The 18,033-nt window shown below is 43.1% G+C and overlaps 1 long non-coding RNA gene across 1 annotated transcript in view; it reads left to right on the forward strand.

Moving 5' to 3' along the window:
- The first annotated feature begins 4,183 nt into the window (after positions 1–4,183).
- Positions 4,184–18,033, forward strand: part of LOC140486846 (uncharacterized) — a 42,573-nt gene continuing 28,723 nt past the window's right edge. Inside the window, exons 1-2 of the long non-coding RNA XR_011962638.1 lie at positions 4,184–4,269; positions 5,402–5,502. This is a non-coding gene — a long non-coding RNA (uncharacterized lncRNA). The remainder of the gene's footprint in view (positions 4,270–5,401; positions 5,503–18,033) is intronic.

An 18,033-nucleotide genomic window follows, 5' to 3' on the forward strand; every position in this document is an offset into this window, starting at 1 on the left:
GCAATTAAAGATGACAGTGTTCTGTTGAGCCAGATAGCCATTTGTTAGACCAAGACCTACTTCAAGATTATTATTATTCAGTTATAGAGCCTTTGTTCACACAATTATGCAATACAATTTGATCATGAATGCTTGGCTGAGCTTGAAAACCCACAAATAAGTTTACCCTGTGAGGGGTGGTGAAGGCTTTGAAGGTAACATTGTTATTTATTTGGCAGTTTTATGTGCTACTAAGAGAATTATGTGTGTGGATTTGAAATTTTATGAACATCTTATAAAAATAAACATTTTATTAAGGCAAGTTTGAATGGATGCTTGTAGTTTTGAATTGATTGAATATTTTAAATACTCATGAGTTCTCTGACCATAGCTAATATACTAAGTAGATCAGTAGACCTTATATCTTAAATAAACAGAAAAATGAACACACAATGACCAAATGAAATATTATAGTCAGGTTTTTAATCAAATACAGAAGAGGAGTTTATCCACTGGATAAAATGCACTAATGCATGGAAAAACTTACATCATGCTAGTCAATTGCCTTTTGAGACAAAATAGTACAATCAATTGGTGTATTAATAGTATTTTTAATGTATTACACAGAATCTAATCATAACAGTTGAAGTCAGCAAGATCTATAAAATGTGCCTGACAAATTGTTCCTGGCTCCAAAACAGGCTTCCCTTAAGATTCATGATTGCTCTGAGGTCCCACAGAATAATATCTCCTAAAATAACAAGCATGACTCCATGGAATTAGAAGGAGTCAGGGGTGGGTTTTAAAATGCTCATTCCTACAATATAACAGGCAAAACTGGAAGTGCTGTGTATTGACTCAGTACACGCACAAGATGGAAATTAAGGGAGAATATAATTTTTATCCAATTTTGACAGAGACATGAAAATCTTGCTCATTATTATTGCTTTCCCAACTGTATCATCTCTCTTCAGTATTATAAGTATTACACACTCGTTTCTGTACACCTTCCTTTTATCCCCATTCCCCTATCTACCATGCATTCCTTAGGGTGTCGATTATGTTGTCCCCAGTCTTCATTGTTGATGAACTGTTAGGTCTATACTTGATGGAGGTTAGAAGTATGATGGGGGGATTTAATTGAAACTAACAGAATACTGAATGGCCTGTACAGAGTGGACATTGGGAAGATGTTTCCATTGGTAGGAGAGACTAGGACTCAAGGGCACAGCCTTAAACTAAAGGGAAGACCTTTTAGAATGGAGATAAGGAGAGATTTCTTCAGCTAAAGAGTGGTGAATCTGGAATTCAATGCCACAGAAGGCAGTGGAGGCCAGATCATTGAATGTATTTAAGACTGAGATAGATAGATTCTTGATTGTCAAGGGGATCAAAGGTTACAGGGAGAAGGCAGGAGAATGGGGATGAGAAACTTATCAGGAAGGAGAAAGTGAGGACTGCAGATGCTGGAGATCAGAGCTGAAAAATGTGTTGCTGGAAAAGCGCAGCAGGTCAGGCAGCATCCAAGGAGCAGGAGAATCGATGTTTCGGGCATAAGCCCTTCTTCAGGAGTGAGGAAGGTGTGCCAAGCAGGCTAAGGTAAAAGGTAGGGAGGAGGGACTTGGGGGAGGGGCATTGGGAATGCGATAGGTGGAAGGAGGTTAAGGTGAGGGTGATAGGCCAGAGTGGGGGTGGGGGCAAACAGGTCGGGAAGAAGATTGCAGGTCAAGAAGGCAGTGCTGAGTCCAAGGGTTGGGACTGAGATAAGGTGGGGGGGGAGGGGAAATGAGAAAGCTGGAGAAATCTGCACTCATCCCTTGTGGATGGAGGGTTCCTAGGCAGAAGATGAGGTGCTCTTCCTCCAGGTGTCGTGTTGCCATGGTCTAGCGATGGAGGAGGCCAAGGACCTGCATGTCCTTGGCAGAGTGGGAGGAGGAGTTAAAGTGTTCAGCCACAGGTCAGTTGGGTTGGTTGGTTCAGGTGTCCCAGAGGTGTTCTCTGAAACATTCTGCAAGTAAGCAACCTGTCTCCCCAATGTAGAGGAGGCCACATCGGGTGCAGCGGATGCAGTAAATGATGTGTGTGGAGGTGCAGGTGAATTTATGACCAATATGGAAGGATCCCTTGGAGACTTGGAGGGAGGTAAGGGGGGAGGTGTGGGCGCAAGTTTTGCATTTTTTGCGGTTGCAGGGGAAGGTGCCGGGAGTGGAGGTTGGGTTGGTGGGGGGTGTGGACATGACGAGGGAGTCGCGGAGGGATGGTCTTTCCGGAATGCTGATAGGGGAGGGGAGGGAAATATATCCTTGATGGTGGGGTGTGTTTGGAGGTGGCAGAAATGACGAAGGATGATACAATGTGTCTGGAGGTTGGTAGGGTGGTAGGTGAGGACCAGTGGGGTTCTGTCCTGGTAGCGATTGGAGGGGCAGGGTTCAAGGGCAGAGGAACAGGAAGTGGAGGAGATGCAGTGGAGAGCATTGTCAACCATGTCTGAGGGGAAATTGCGGTCTTTGAAGAAGGAGGCCAGCTGGGTTGTTCGGTATTAGAATTGGTCCTCCTGGGAGCAGATGCGGCGGAGGCGAAGGAATTGGGAATATGGGATGGCGTTTTTACAGGGGGCAGGGTGGGAGGAGGGTTAGTCTAGGTAGCTGTGGGAGTCGGTCGGTTTATAGTAAATGTCCGTGTTGAGTCAGTTGCCCGAGACAGAAATGGAGAGGTCTAGGAAGGGGAGGGAGGAGTCTGAGACGGTCCAGGTAAATTTGAGGTCTGGGTGGAAGGTGTTAGTAAAGTGGGTGAACTGTTCAACCTCCTCATGGGAGCACGAGGTAGCGCCGATACAGTCATCGATGTAGCGGAGGAAAAGGTGGGGGTTGATGCCAGTGTAACTGCTTATCAGCCATGATTGAACAGTGGAACGGACTCAATGGGCTGAATGGCCTATTTCTGCCCCTATGTTTTATAGTCTTATGATCATAGAGTCATAGAGATGTACAGCATGGAAACAGACCCTTTGTTCCAACCCGTCCACGCTGACCAGATATCCCAACCCAATCTAGTCCCACCTGCCAGCACCCGACCCATATCCTCCAAACCCTTCCTATTCATATACCCATCCACATGCCTTTTAAATGTTGCAATTGTACAGCCTCCACCACTTCCTCTGGCAACTCATTCCATTCACGTACCACTCTCTGCATGAAAAAGTTATCCCTCAGGTCTTTTATATCTTCCCCCCCCCATAACCTATGCCCTCCAGTTCTAGACTCCCCCACCCTGGGGAAAAGACTTTGCCTATTTATCCTATCCATGCCTCTCATGATCTTGTAAATCTCTATAAGGTCACTCCTCAGCCTCCGATGCTCCAGGGAAAACAGCCCCAGCCTGTTCAACCTCTCCCTATAGCTCAAACCCTTCAACCCTGGCAACAATGTATTTTTTAGAATCTCTCTCCTCTCACCTTAAAAATAGTCTTAAATTCCCCATCCTATGGAAAAGAACCTACCATTAACCCAAGCTATACCCCTCATTATTTTATGAACCTCTACACGGTCACCTCTCAACCTCCTACTCTCCAGTGTAGAAAATCCTATATTATCGTTTAAAGTGGTGATCTGTCTGTAGCTCACCAACATTATTTATTATGCTTTATGCATTTACACATATCCACTCCAAATGTATCTTCGTTTCTTTCACATTTAGCCCATTTGAGCCCTCTTTCTAAGCTATTTCTATTGGTAAACTATTTGTCTATCTGAGAGGATTTCATCATGATGCTGATCCCCATCAGATTTTGCAGTTTAGTGTGGCAAGTTGCAGAGACGGCGTTTCAGTAGCTTAAGTGTAAGGGTTATACTGGTTCACTATAATTAGATGGCCTGAACTCTGTCAATGGCTTAGTTACTGTTACAAGGTTTAGTGCCAGTCACACTAACAGAACTCCAGTTCATTGATTGCTAAGTAAGCTGAACCTGTGACTTAAATTATTATGGAATTATGGGATGCCTAATTTGCAGCTTCTGATAAGATCTGTGCAATCGGGATTAAATAAACTTTTTGATTCTGTACCAATAACACAATTGGGACTTGGCATACAAAAGGTTAAGTGATTTGCCTTCATTCTGTGGTGTGCCCTGCGAGTTAGGAAATGTGCTCCAGGCCATGGAGAATCTAATTTTAGTTCTGGAATTTGAGTCAGATGGAACGGAAACCACAGTTCAGTCAACACTGTGTCTGTGAATGTATTACTCCTCAAAACTGCTGGTTTGGACTGGGAGAGGGCATGAGGGGGCACAGGTGAGAATTAAAACATCTAACTATTAATCACCACCATTACTTAATGACTTACCACTGAACAAATTATCTTCAGGTCAAGCATACATAATCATAAAGCAGAATTTTCAAATCTTTTTCTCTGAAAGTCATCTCCTAAAGGTGCTGCCTCTCCCTGGGGTACAGCCTCCCTCCCCTCCTGAAGGTGCTGACTCTCCCTGTTGTACAGCTCCCCCTCCTCTCCTGAAGGTGCTGACTCCGCCTGAGGTACAGCTCCCCCTCCTCTCCTGAAGGTGCTGACCCTTCCTGGAGGTACAGCTCCCCCCTCTGCCTCTGTAGATGTCAATTCACAATAGAATTCCATCTCCCTCCTGTGAAAACTCTTGCTGTGGTTCAGGTTCCTTCCTCTTTTGCAGATATTGACTCTCATTTGTACATTTAGCAAAGAATAGTCTATCTGAGCTATTCACATTGGATCATAACATCACAGGAGTAAGTGAGAAAGACTATTTGACTATCTCATTGCACCTATCCCAATTTCCTGTGCTTGGTATCTATTTGTTTCTTAAATGACTCTAGGATATGTCTCCAGATCTCTGACAAGAAATTTGTTTTCTGAATGTTGACTGAACAGCCAAGCTCATTGATAACCTGTGCAACCCTGATACCTGATTGTTACCTGTCTGTGGGGAAGGTAACCTTCCCGCATAGCTGTGGATGAACCTGCACATTGAGCTACTATACTTGGCAGCATTTATTGGTTTGACACCCATTAGACAAAGTCTCTAGTGTTGCCTCTATTAATCTCTCTATCTCCTCTTGAATATGTACTGGAAGACTTTACAGTCACTTCAACTCCCCTTGGATTGTTTTCTGAATAGATTATTTTCAAAATCTCTATACAACTTTGGGTATCTATGCACATCAGAAAAAAGAAACATAGAAATAAGTGTAAAACTCAAAACTAAAATGAACATGATGAATCTTTTAAACCCAAAGAAATGAATTGAAGCAAAATGAGTTATCTTTTCCAAAAACCAAAATACTAAAACCAGCAGAGGTGATTGAATCAATATCTACATGGGGCAATACTTGAAATATGTTTGAAAATCAAGAGATTATTTTGTAAAAAGTCTGACTCTTCCTAACCCCTTAGGGAATTTAATGAAATGGTCCTCAGGCATCAAAAGTAGGCCTAGTTACTGGAAATTCGGAAGTGTGGGCTCGTTTGCATAGAATGATGAAAGACGCTTAAAGGTAAAGCTGGTGAGTGTTTTATGAGTGTGAAAGACTGTGATGAGATTAAAAATAAACTGTCTCCATACAGGGTGCCAGTGGCACATTCCAATGCGTGACCTAATTTCCTGCATGTCAGGGTTTATTATGCCTGACTCACCATCTCTGTGTTGCTTAGCAACTTAGTCTGGGGGCAGTGTGGATACAGTCCCACCCTATTCACTTAATTTATCCAGAACTCACTCAAATCCAGCTCTGGCACTGTAAACGTGGCTATGCTTCACAACATGCAATTAGTTCTCAACTTTTTTTAAAGGGATGAGAAACTTTTTAAAAGGCAGTTAAAAATATTACGCCTTTCTTCATTATTTTCCTTCGGTTTCGTCCTCAAATCCCTTTCCTCCTGAAATTGACTCTGGTGTAGAATTCACCAGTCTCTGGTAACCCAAACAAGTGGCCATTCTTTAGGCTTGAAATTAGATACTTAACGCTGCCAGGCTACTTGACCGTGGGTAGCATCCCAACATAGCAAAATGTTATTCTCACTCGACATCTGCAGTACACTGTATAGCGAATGTCACTGGGTGATGCTTAAGAGTGGGAGTTATGGAGGATTTTGTTGCTCCCTAACCTAAGGGGGCTGAGGCCAAATAAAGCCCAGACTGTTTCACCTGGCAGAAATCAGCTAACTCATCACAGTCCAGAGGTCAATGCTAGACATTCCTAGACTGACTGTCACTGTGAACTAAATTTCAGAGGATTAATGAAAATATGCTATTGCAAATGTTTCTGATCATGTACGAAAGAACCCAGTATCCCATTTTTTCAATACAGAACTATCAAGGGAGGGTGAAAAGGAATGTTTTGAAAAGGGAATTTCAATAAGTGGATGGGACTCTCAATCATGTGTGAGGATCTCTGTGGGAATCTGAATTACAGATGCAATCTCCAGTGCTGAGTTTCAATTATTAAAGCAAATCTCGATCATGAACAGAAATCTCAGTAGCGGGTGAGAACCTTAATCAGCAGTTGGGAATTTCAATCGACAGATGTGAAGCCTGATTAGCAAGGGAATTTTGGCTCACTAATTTTTCCATCGGATTTTCATCCATGTGGAACATCCAGATTTGAATGTCAGCAGCTGGAGTGAAGCATCTCAGTTAAACAGAATGCTATCCCCCGAATTAAGCAAATGAATTTTCCAGCAAGGATTGCTGCACACAATCAATAGCAAATACTCCATTTGGTTTTCCTTTTGCCAGCTTTGATCCTGAGATCAATTGTAGCATCTCAACTGCCCCAACTGAGATCTACTAAATCAGCACAAGCCAGTGATGGAGTCTGCAAAAACTACTTGCTCTGTGTGGCACTAGGTAGTGTTTTTACAGAATAGGATGATGTTGTTGTGGTTCTGTTCGCCGAGCTGGGAATTTGTCTTGTAGGGCAGTTCTGGACTATCAGTGTTGTCCGGAAGCATCAGGGGCTTTCAAAAATGGCATGGATGCAATGGAGGACAGCCTTGCTGTGCCACATTGTTTTGGCAATGATGTATGGTAAGATGGCTCAGAATTGGATGCAAAAGTTACCATAAGGAACTGATAATTAATGAGATGAGTTTGGTAAAATATAGCAAGAAAACTAGCTAGATCCCATGGTGACAAAACCTCCAAAAAACATGACACAACTCAGAAAGACATAAGGTTCAGACCTATTTGTCGACCTCACTTGCTGAACAGAGCTATAGTTTCATATTCATTTCAAACTCCATTATTTCTCTGATTTGATGATAAGTACATCATCCTATTCAAAGTTTGGGAGAAGATTTGTAGCTCGGGTGCTCGTTGTTGTGGTTCTGTTCGCCGAGCTGGGAATTTGTCTTGCAAACATTTCGTCCCCTGTCTAGGTGACATCCTCAGTGCATGGGAGCCTCCTGTGAAGCGCTTCTGTGCTGTTTCCTCCGGCATTTATAGTGGCCTGTCTCTGCCGCATCCGGTTGTCAGTTCGAGCTGTCCGCTGTAGTGGCCGGTATATTGGGTCCAGGTTGATGTGTTTGTTGATAGAGTCTGTGGATGAGTGCCATGCCTCTAGGAATTCCCTGGCTGTTCTCTGTTTGGCTTGCCCTATAATGGTAGTGTTGTCCCAGTCGAATTCATGTTGCTTGTCGTCTGTGTGTGTGGCTACTAAGGATAGCTGGTCGTGTCGTTTCGTGGCTAGTTGGTGTTCGTGTATACGGATCGTTAACTGTCTTCCTGTTGGTCCTATGTAGTGTTTTGTGCAGTCCTTGCATGGGATTTTGTACACTACATTAGTTTTGCTCATGTTGGGTATCGGGTCCTTTGTTCTGGTGAGTTGTTGTCTGAGCGTGGCTGTTGGTTTGTGTGCTGTTATGAGTCCTAGTGGTCGCAGTAGTCTGGCTGTCAGTTCAGAAATGCTCCTGATGTATGGTAGTGTGGCTAGTCCTTTGGGTTGCGGCATGTCCTCGTTCCGTTGTCTCTCCCTTAGGCATCTGTTGATGAAATTGCGAGGGTATCCGTTTTTGGCGAATACTTTGTATAGGTGTTCCTCTTCTCCTTTTTGTAGTTCTGGTGTGCTGCAGTGTGTTGTGTCCTGATGCAACTTCGTTTGTGTGTGTTGGGGTGGTTGCTTTCATAGTTTAGGATTTGGTCTGTGTGTAGCTTTCCTGTAAACCTTTGTGGTGAATTCTCCGTTCGGTGTTCTCTGTACCATCACGTCTAGGAATGGGAGTTGGTTGTCCTTTTCTTCCTCTCTAGTGAATCGGATTCCTGTGAGTGTGGCGTTGATGATCTGGTGTGTGTTCTCTATTTCTGTGTTTTTAATTATTACAAAGGTGTCATCCACGTATCTGACCCAGAGTTTGGGTTGAAATTGTGGTAAGACTGTTTGTTCTAACTTTTGCATTACTTTGTAATAATTAATAAGAGAGGAAGAAAAGGACAACCAACTCCCATTCCTAGACGTGATGGTACAGAGAACACCGAACGGAGAATTCACCACAAAGGTTTACAGGAAAGCGACACACAGACCAAATCCTAAACTATGAAAGCAACCACCCCAACACACACAAACGAAGTTGCATCAGGACACAACACACTGCAGCACACCAGAACTACAAAAAGAGGAAGAGGAACACCTATACAAAGTTTTTGGCCAAAAACAGATACCCTCGCAATTTCATCAACAGATGCCTAAGGGAGAGACAACGGAACGAGGACATGCCGCAGCCCAAAGGACTAGCCACACTACCATACATCAGGAGCATTTCTGAACTGACAGCCAGACTACTGCGACCACTAGGACTCATAACAGCACACAAACCAACAGCCACGCTCAGACAACAACTCACCAGAACAAAAGGACCCGACACCCAACATGAGCAAAACTAATGTAGTGTACAAAATCCCATGCAAGGACTGCAGAAAACACTACATCGGACAAACTGGAAGACAGTTAACGATCCGTATACACGAACACCAACTAGCCACGAAACGACACGACCAGCTATCCTTAGTAGCCACACACACAGACGACAAGCAACATGAATTCGACTGGGACAACACTACCATTATAGGGCAAGCCAAACAGAGAACAGCCAGGGAATTCCTAGAAGCATGGCACTCATCCACAGACTCTATCAACAAACACATCAACCTGGACCCAATATACCGGCCACTACAGCAGACAGCTCGAACTGACAACCGGATGCGGCAGAGACAGGCCACTATAAATGCCGGAGGAAACAGCACAGAAGCGCTTCACAGGAGGCTCCCAAGCACTGAGGATGTCACCTAGACAGGGGACGAAACGTTTGCAAGACAAATTCCCAGCTCGGCGAACAGAACCACAACAACGAGCACCCGAGCTACAAATCTTCTCCCAAACTTTGAATAGGATGATGTACTTATCATCAAATCAGAGAAATACTGGAGTTTGAAATGAATATGAAACTACAGCTCTGTTCAGCAAGTGAGGTCGACAAATAGGTCTGAACCTTATGTCTTTCTGAGTTGTGTCATGTTTTTTGGAGGTTTTGTCACCATGGGATCTAGCTAGTTTTCTTGCTATATTTTACCAAACTCATCTCATTAATTATCAGTTCCTTATGGTAACTTTTGCATCCAATTCTGAGCCATCTTACCATACATCATTGCCAAAACAATGTGGCACAGCAAGGCTGTCCTCCATTGCATCCATGCCATTTTTGAAAGCCCCTGATGCTTCCGGACAACACTGATAGTCCAGAACTGCCCTACACAGTTGCTAACATTTGCCTCAAACATAGCAGGCAAGAGGGCAGAATCCTGTTGATCGTATTGGATGGGGTTGTGTCCAAGCAGGACGGTCCTCTTCCTCCAGGATTAGCAGTGGATCATCAGACCATGCCAACCTGGTCTGAGTTTGGCACTTGTGTTAAAGCAGTCTCAGCTATCCAGGGAAATGTGCAGAACTATTGGAAGGCCAAAGTTCCCCCCCACCCCCCACTCTGCCAAGGTAAGTGCTATCATATTCTCTCCATTACCTCCTATTCATTCTACTCCTGCTACTATACTCACTCCCCACCAAAGCTTAAGCTCTACCAACCTCAATATCACATGCGTCATTTTCCCTTACCTGCTGTCATCCACTCAAGCCCCCAACACCATTAATCCTGCATGACCTCTCCACTTGGGAAACCTCCCCACCTGCATAAGCTGTAGTTGCTAAGCCATCCACTTTCATCTCCCCTAATACCTGCCTCTCTCTCTCTCCTTCCACAATAAAAACACCCCATAATAGGTTAGAAAGAATCAAGGCAGTTGGTGGGCTGCCTGACAATCAGCTCCTCAACTTCATGTGGAGAGGACCCTGACTCTGACTGCTTTGTGCAGGCTCTGGACAGGTCTTGGAGGCTGACCTTGAATTACTGTGCAGGGAACCCCTCAGCAAAGCCTATCCCCATTGACTTAACTTAAGCATGCTGACGACCATGACAAAATCCAGGCTTTGTATCTGTGCTAAACAGCAAGGCAACAACTGTAATTTGAAAATAGTGTCTCTCGCGGAGGGGGCAAAGGTCAAAAAAGGTAAGACAAGGTAAGATGCTGTGAGCATCCAAGGCTGATGGTGTGCTATGACGCAGTCCCAAGTGCAGCACTGAACTGCAGGAGCATCCTGAAGTGAATCAGGATCTGCCATGAGGGTTCTTAGAAACTGGTACTTGTCAGATGCCAATGTCCATGAATGTGGCTGGTGGCCATAAGGCATGCTCTGAGGTATTGGTGCCCAGTTTCCGATGTAGGTGTAAATAGGAGCAAGCAGTGAGCTGTATTTAGAGTCATAGTCATCGAGATGTATGTCACTGAAACAGACTGTTCAGTCCAACCTGTCCATGCCAACCAGATATCCTAAACTAATTTAGTCCCATTTGCCAGCACCTGGCTTGTATCTCTTCCTATTCATATAGCCATCCAGGTGCCTTTAAATGTTGTAATTGTACCACTTCCTCTGGCAGCTCATTCCATACACGCACCACCCTCTGCATGAAAACATTGCCCCTTAAGTCCCTTTTAAATCTGTCCCCTCTCACCCTAAACCTATGCCCTCCAGTTCTGGACTCCCCACCCCAGGAAAAGACATTGTCTGTCCATGTCCCTCATGATTTTATAAACCTCTTTATCAGACTTGTCATCTGATTTTTGTCACACTTCTTGCCATAGCCATGCTACTTGGACTCCTATAAGATTCCACACTTAGGTAGCAGAGACCAGCTTTTTAAAAATGTGAACTTGCTTATTGTTCCACTTGAAACCAAAAAGGTAACAATATTGCTGCCTTTTTGAAGATATTCCACACTTTCCTTCAGAGAAAGCTGTTTCTAGATATATTTTTGGATTTATCCAAATCAACAGTGTCAATAGGTGCAGAGCTGGAGAAGCACAGCAAGTCAGTCAGCACTAGAAGAGCAGGAAGATCAAAGTATCAGGCCAAGACCCTTCATCAGACCCCGAAATGTTGACTGTCTTGCTACTCTGATCTGTCTGACCTGCTGTGCTTCTCCAGCTCCATATCTATTGGCTCTGGCTTCCAGCATCTACAGTTCTTACTGTCTCCAAGTATCCAAATCAACAATTAGTTTTGGAGTACTTGTTACCCAAAGATCCATCTATTACCAGAGTAATTTTAGGATCAATACAGCACTTATTCAAAATCGGAAGTAACATACTGTAAAGGTTGGAAATTTTAAATAAAAGCCAATGTTCACAAAATTCATTTGATTGGCTTGGTCCCATTGTCCAGAATCCCAATGGATTTATGCCCTTTTTGTTTACTCCAAATTATGCAGAATCCCAATGATCACAATTTATTGCATTTATGTCCATTGCATTGCCAAACCCATTCATATTTAATCCTGAAATACAATGGACAAAATCTCTTCCTATTCACTCCCATTGCATAGAATTTCAATGAATCAAACCCTTTATGATTCACTCCCATTATGCAAAATGTCAAGGTGTTAAAATATGTGTCAGGACCTGCTGGTCATGTCTTTTTCAGGGGCTGAACAGTCTGGAGCAGCTGCAGGCTAGTTGGATGTTACAAACTTGTCCCACTTTAAATTGATTTGGGACATAGACTCTTCCTTGTCGGTGACACAGATTATCTCCAAATGATTGAGATATAAAATGGAAAACCTTGGCAAGAAGCAGTGTTAACAATCTGAGTTGTTTGGGTGTTCATTAGGTGCTGCAGGTTCAACAGTGGGTGAACAAAATCTGTTCTCAACACCACTGGATGAGTGAGGGGAAATTAGCCAGGATCCCAGCTCTGATGCATTGACACCTGTCTGAAAGTAAGTGATGTGGAAGTTAGATGAGGCAAAATACAGCTTATTTGACAGCTACTTTAGCTGAGCAGTTTGCTGACTCTACATATGTTTATGCATTCATTCTGGTGACTCAGTTGAGGTACCAGGTGTGTAAGTGAGACCAGTCCTGAGCAAGAATCAGTAGTTTGAGGAAGTCACAAGATTGGATGCAGTGTGGGGCTGAAGACTGAGAGCAGCCAAGTTATTGCAGAAAATCAGGCCTAATTGAACAGATTGCAAGCAAATATATATAAACTTACACAAAAGCTTTGTTGCAAGTATTTTAATAAACCTTGCCAAATTGAGGAAATCATATAGTCAACACAAATAAACGGAAAAAGACATGACCAGCAGGTCCTGACACATATTTTAATACCTTAACAAGTGAATTAGAAAATGTAAACATGTTGAATTGGTGTAAGCAACCCAGGGCTAGGGAGGAAGCAATCAGCTAAGCTTTCAGCTCCTCATCATGATCCTGTGACTCCTGCTGTGAAGTGTCGGTATGGATATTCAGCAAGGACAGGTTTGGTAGGTGAATATGAAGCTTTCCACTGTCAAATATCATGGCAGGGCACACTGTCTTGGCCTTACGCAGGGAAGTTGATCAATCAAGGAAACATTGAAGGGGAGATTGTGAATGAAATCCATATCTGGTCAAAGTATCTCAGGTGAGGGAGGAGCACATTTTCAGTGGTAGAATCCTAAAACAAACAGAGATTTGTGTTTGGTTGGACAAGAGACCAATAAAATTGAAGAAAGAAACATCCTTCCTGACTGAATGTAAATTGCTGCTGATAAGAATGAACATCAGCTGCAAGAACCTTCTGCTGATATCAAATTTCAGGGCTGAGATAGCACCAGATACTTTTATAACACCTCAGTTTGGCTGAAGGTAAACACTGCAGGCTTATTTATGGACTGATAATTACATCTGCTCTAAATATTCTCAGTAGTAAAAGGAGTTACTGATTACCCAACACATACCTATAATCAATGCTCAGATCCATGCAAACTAGAGAGATACACTGTCTCTTCCTGTTCTGTAGTACAAGCTGAGATATAGTTAAAACCAACATTGAACACAACTAACCAAATTGCACAAGTCTTTAGCATAATTACATTTCATCAAAACGTTTTATTATTCTTTTTATAAGAGAGAGAGAGTTATACAGCACGGAAACAGACCTTTCAGTCCAACCAGTCCATGCCAACCATAATCCTAAACTAAACTAGTCCGACCTGCCTGCGCTTGGCCCATATCCCTCCAAACATTTCTTATTCATGTACTAATCCAAATGTCTTTTAAATGTTGTAATTGTACCTGCACCCACCACTTCCTCTGGAAGTTCATCCTATACATGAACCAATTTTTCTGTAAAAAATATTGCCCCCATGTCATTTTATAATGTTTCTCTTCTCACCTTAAAAATATACCGCTTAGTCTGTAATCCCCCACCCTCGGGAAATGACACCTGTCTTTCAGCTTATCTATACCCCTCATTATTTTAGAAAACTCTATAAGGTCACCTCTCAACTCCTATGCTTCAGTGAAAAAAGTATGAGTATCTGGAAAGACACTGCTTGATTAGGGACAGCCAGCACGGATTTGTGAGGGGTAGGTCTTGCCTTACAAGTCTTATTGAATTCTTTAAGGAGGTGACCAAGCATGTGTATGAGGGTAAAGCAGTGGATGTAGTGTACATGGACTTTAGTAAGGCATTTGATAAGGTTCCCCATGGTAGGCTTATGGGGAAAGTCAGGAGGCATGGGATAGTGGGAAATTTGGCAGGTTGGATAGAGAACTGGCTAACCGGTCTAAGTCAGAGAGTGGTGGTAGATGGTAAATATTCAGCCTGGAGCCCAGTTACAAGTGGAGTTCCGCAGGGATCAGTTCTGGGTCCTCTGCTGTTTGTAATTTTTATTAATGACTTGGAAGAGGGAGTCGAGGGGTGGGTCAGTAAATTTGCAGACGATACAAAGATTGGTGGAGTTGTGGATAGTGAGGAGGGCTGTTGTCGGCTGCAATGGGACTTTGATAATATGCAGAGCTGGGCTGAGGAGTGGCAGATGGAGTTCAACCCTGTCAAGTGTGAGGTTGTCCATTTTGGAAGGACAAATAAGAATGCGGAATACAGGGTTAACGGTAGGGTTCTTAGTAAGGTGGAGGAGCAGAGGGATCTTGGGGTCTATGTTCATAGCTCTTTGAAAGTTGCCACTCAGGTGGATAGAGCTTGTAAGGAGGCCTATGGTGTATTAGCGTTCATTAGCAGAGGGATTGAATTCAAGAATCGTGAGGTGATGTTGCAGCTGTACAGGACCTTGGTAAGGCCACATTTGGAGCACTGTGTGTAGTTCTGGTCGCCTCACTTTAGGAAAGATGTGGAATGGCATGGAATGCACTGCCTGTGGGAGTGGCAGAGTCAGAATCATTTGGTGACCTTTAAACGGCAATTGGATAGGTACATGGATAGGTGCTTAAGCTAGGACAAATATTCGGCACAACATCGTGGACCAAAGGACCTGTTCTGTGCTGTATTGTTCTAGTTCTATGTTCTATAACTGAAACGCTTCATTCCTAGTAACATTCCAGCAAATCTTCTCTGAACCCTCTCCAAGTTGATTAAAGCCTTCCTATTAGCAGGACAACCAGAACTGCACACTGTACTCCAGAAGAGGCCTCACTAACATCCTGGACAACCTCGACAAGACATCCCAACTTGTATACTCAAAGGTCTAAGCAATGAAGACAAACATTCTAAATGCCTCCTTAACCACCCTTCAATAATATTAATCCCTTATTTATCCCTGATGGTGTTGGCTGTCACTGGGGTTCAGGTTTTCTGAAAGTGGTCACTCTCACTGGAATTGATGGTTAGTTGCAGATCAGTTTGTCTCTCCAGCTATTACATTAACAGGTCAGAAAATATTTCTCCATCCTCAGCTGTGTAGCTCAGGACCACATCATGGACAGATTTTACCAACTGCAGCATCCAGGGAGGATAAGTAGGATCTGTCTGCCATCTCAGGACTGATTAAGTGAGATGAGGGGCATTGGGAAAGGAGCAGATTAGAATGGTGGTATGGTTTGCTGGTTAGAGTGAATAGTTGCTGCCACTGGTCCACTAACAGGTCACAAGCTGCTTGTCAATTCACTGCTCCTTTGATGACTAATAATGAGCGGGGCAAGGTATTGACTCTAAAGAATGAAGTCACTGTCTAACCAATACCACACCAAATTTTACAATCCATTAATCCCATTCTAACCTTTTCTGTCTCTTCATGCTACATCCTCTTTGAACCCTTAGTCCTTCTTTACTTCTATCTTACCCTTCCTTCTTGTCTCTACTACATTCCCCTATCTTACAGATTATTCCTTTGTTCTCACTTCCCAGTAGCACATATCCAACTCAAACTATCTGGCTGAATTCTGTTGGTAAACAGATTCTCCTTGATCACTTTGCGTTGCTGGGTAACAGAATGCGCTACCTCTTACATAAAAGGTCTGTGAGCTGTGTGTTCTTTAAGGCATTGATGCTTTGCAGTTTGCATTGCCAACTGACTATGCACATCCCTCTCATTGTCCCAGGATGCCTAACAGTTTAGAATTTGCCTTTATTGTTGGAATATAATATACAGCACGAACTGAGTAGATTGATCAGATAGAATAATTAAAGATCTGGGATCATGGTGACGTTCCACTCATAGAAGTACCTTCTATGTCAGAATTCTAAAGAAGAATCAATGCTGAATAGATGAACAGCCTGAGCCATTGTGTCACACAGCTGCAGGTTTGCACTCCTGGGCCCATCATTATGGGCACAGATCGTGGGGCAGCTGCTCCTGCGGGAGACTAAGACAGTTATTTTAGAGCTTCCTTACTCTCATTGGATCTTGCGGGATGTGGTTTATGTTGATCTATTCACACAGAATCCACTCACAGACTCAATCCAAAAATATTAGCACAATCCCACCTCCCAATCCAGCCAAATATTTTAAAAGCAATACCTTGATTTAAGTAAATTTATTATTTCTTTAATTTACTTAAGTGATTTTTAGTTTGTCTCTCCCAGGTCTTTTACCACATCACACATCACCTCACCTTTGTGGTGTACATGGATTTCAGTAAGGCCTTTGATAAGTTTCCACATTGTAGGCTGTTGGAGAAAATGCAGAGGCATGGGATTGAGGGTGATTTAGTAGTTTGGATTAGAAACTGGCTTTCTTTAAGAAGGCAACAATTGCTGGTTGATGGAAAATATTCAGCCTGAAGTCCAGTTACTAGTGCTGTGCCACAAGGATCTATTTTGGGACCACTGCTGTTTGTCACTTTTATAAATGACTTATACGCAGGCATAGGTGGATAGGTTAGTAAGTTTGCAGATGACACTAAAGTTGGTGGAGTAGTGGACAGTGTGGAAGAATGTTGCAGGAGGACTTGGATAAACTGCAGAATTGGGCTAGAGGCGGCAAATGGAGTTCAATGCAGATAAATGTGAAGTGATTCGCTTTGGGAAGAATAACAGGAAAGCAGAATACTGGGTCAATGGAAAGATTCTTGGTAGTATGAATGTGCAGAGGGATCTTGGAGACCATGTACATAAATCCCTGAAAGTTGCCACCCAAGTTAATAATGCTGTTAAGAGAGCATACAGTGTGTTAGGTTTTGTTGGTAGAGGGATTGAGTTCCGGAGCCGCAATGTCATGCTGCAACTATACAAAACACGATTGCAGTCGCACTTGGAATATTGTGTACAGTTCTGGTCACCCCACTACAGAAAGGATGTGGAAGCATTGGAAAAGGTGCAGAGGAGATTTACCAGTATGTTGCCTGGTCTAGAGGGAAGGTCTTATGAGGAAAGGCTGAGAGACTTGGGTTTATTCTCATTGGAAAGAAGAAGGTTAAGAGGGGATTTGATAAAAGACATACAAGACGATTAGAGGATTAGATAGGTAGACAGTGTAAGTCTTTTTCCTAGGATGATAACATTGGCTTGCACAAGGGGGCATAGTTACAATTGAGGGGTGATAGATTTAAGACAGATGTCAGAGGCAGCTTCTTTACTCAAGAGACTGGTAAGGGCATGGAATGCCCTACCTGCCAATGTAGTTAACTCGGCCATATTAGGGAGATTTAAACAGTTCTTGGATAAGCACATGGATGATGATGGGATAATGTAGGGAGATGGGCTTAGATTAGTTCACAGGTTGGCGTAACATCGAGGGCCAAAGGGGCTGTTCTGCATTGTATTGTTCGATGTTCTATAGTTCAGAGAGGCAAATAGGTGAATTTTTCCATGGGCCTCTCCACAAACTAACATTAAATTCTGTTTCAGAATTTTAAGCAACAACCTTCTAACTAGAGCGATGGCTTCAAAAATGTGGTTCATGATTCCAACTGGGCTCACAGTAAAGTAATTGTGGTCACAACCTTCAATTCCTCAGGACTACCTCTCACTGTGGCACCAAGACCCAGGTGGTGTGTAGCATTGCCATCTCTCAGCTCAGGATATTTTTCTTCTTCTTAAGACCACTTAAAAATGTTATCTGCAGAATAATGCTATCTGCAGTGCTACTAGCATTGGCTGACCTGTGTGCATAGTGGGGATGAATTGTTGATACTCCATGTGTGCTGGTGACGTGATTACAGTATGTGTAATGTGGTATTTGTGGAGGTGAGGTTAATTTAT

This window comes from Chiloscyllium punctatum, chromosome 16, assembly GCF_047496795.1.
Source record: "Chiloscyllium punctatum isolate Juve2018m chromosome 16, sChiPun1.3, whole genome shotgun sequence".
Classification (NCBI taxonomy): Eukaryota; Metazoa; Chordata; class Chondrichthyes; order Orectolobiformes; family Hemiscylliidae; genus Chiloscyllium; species Chiloscyllium punctatum.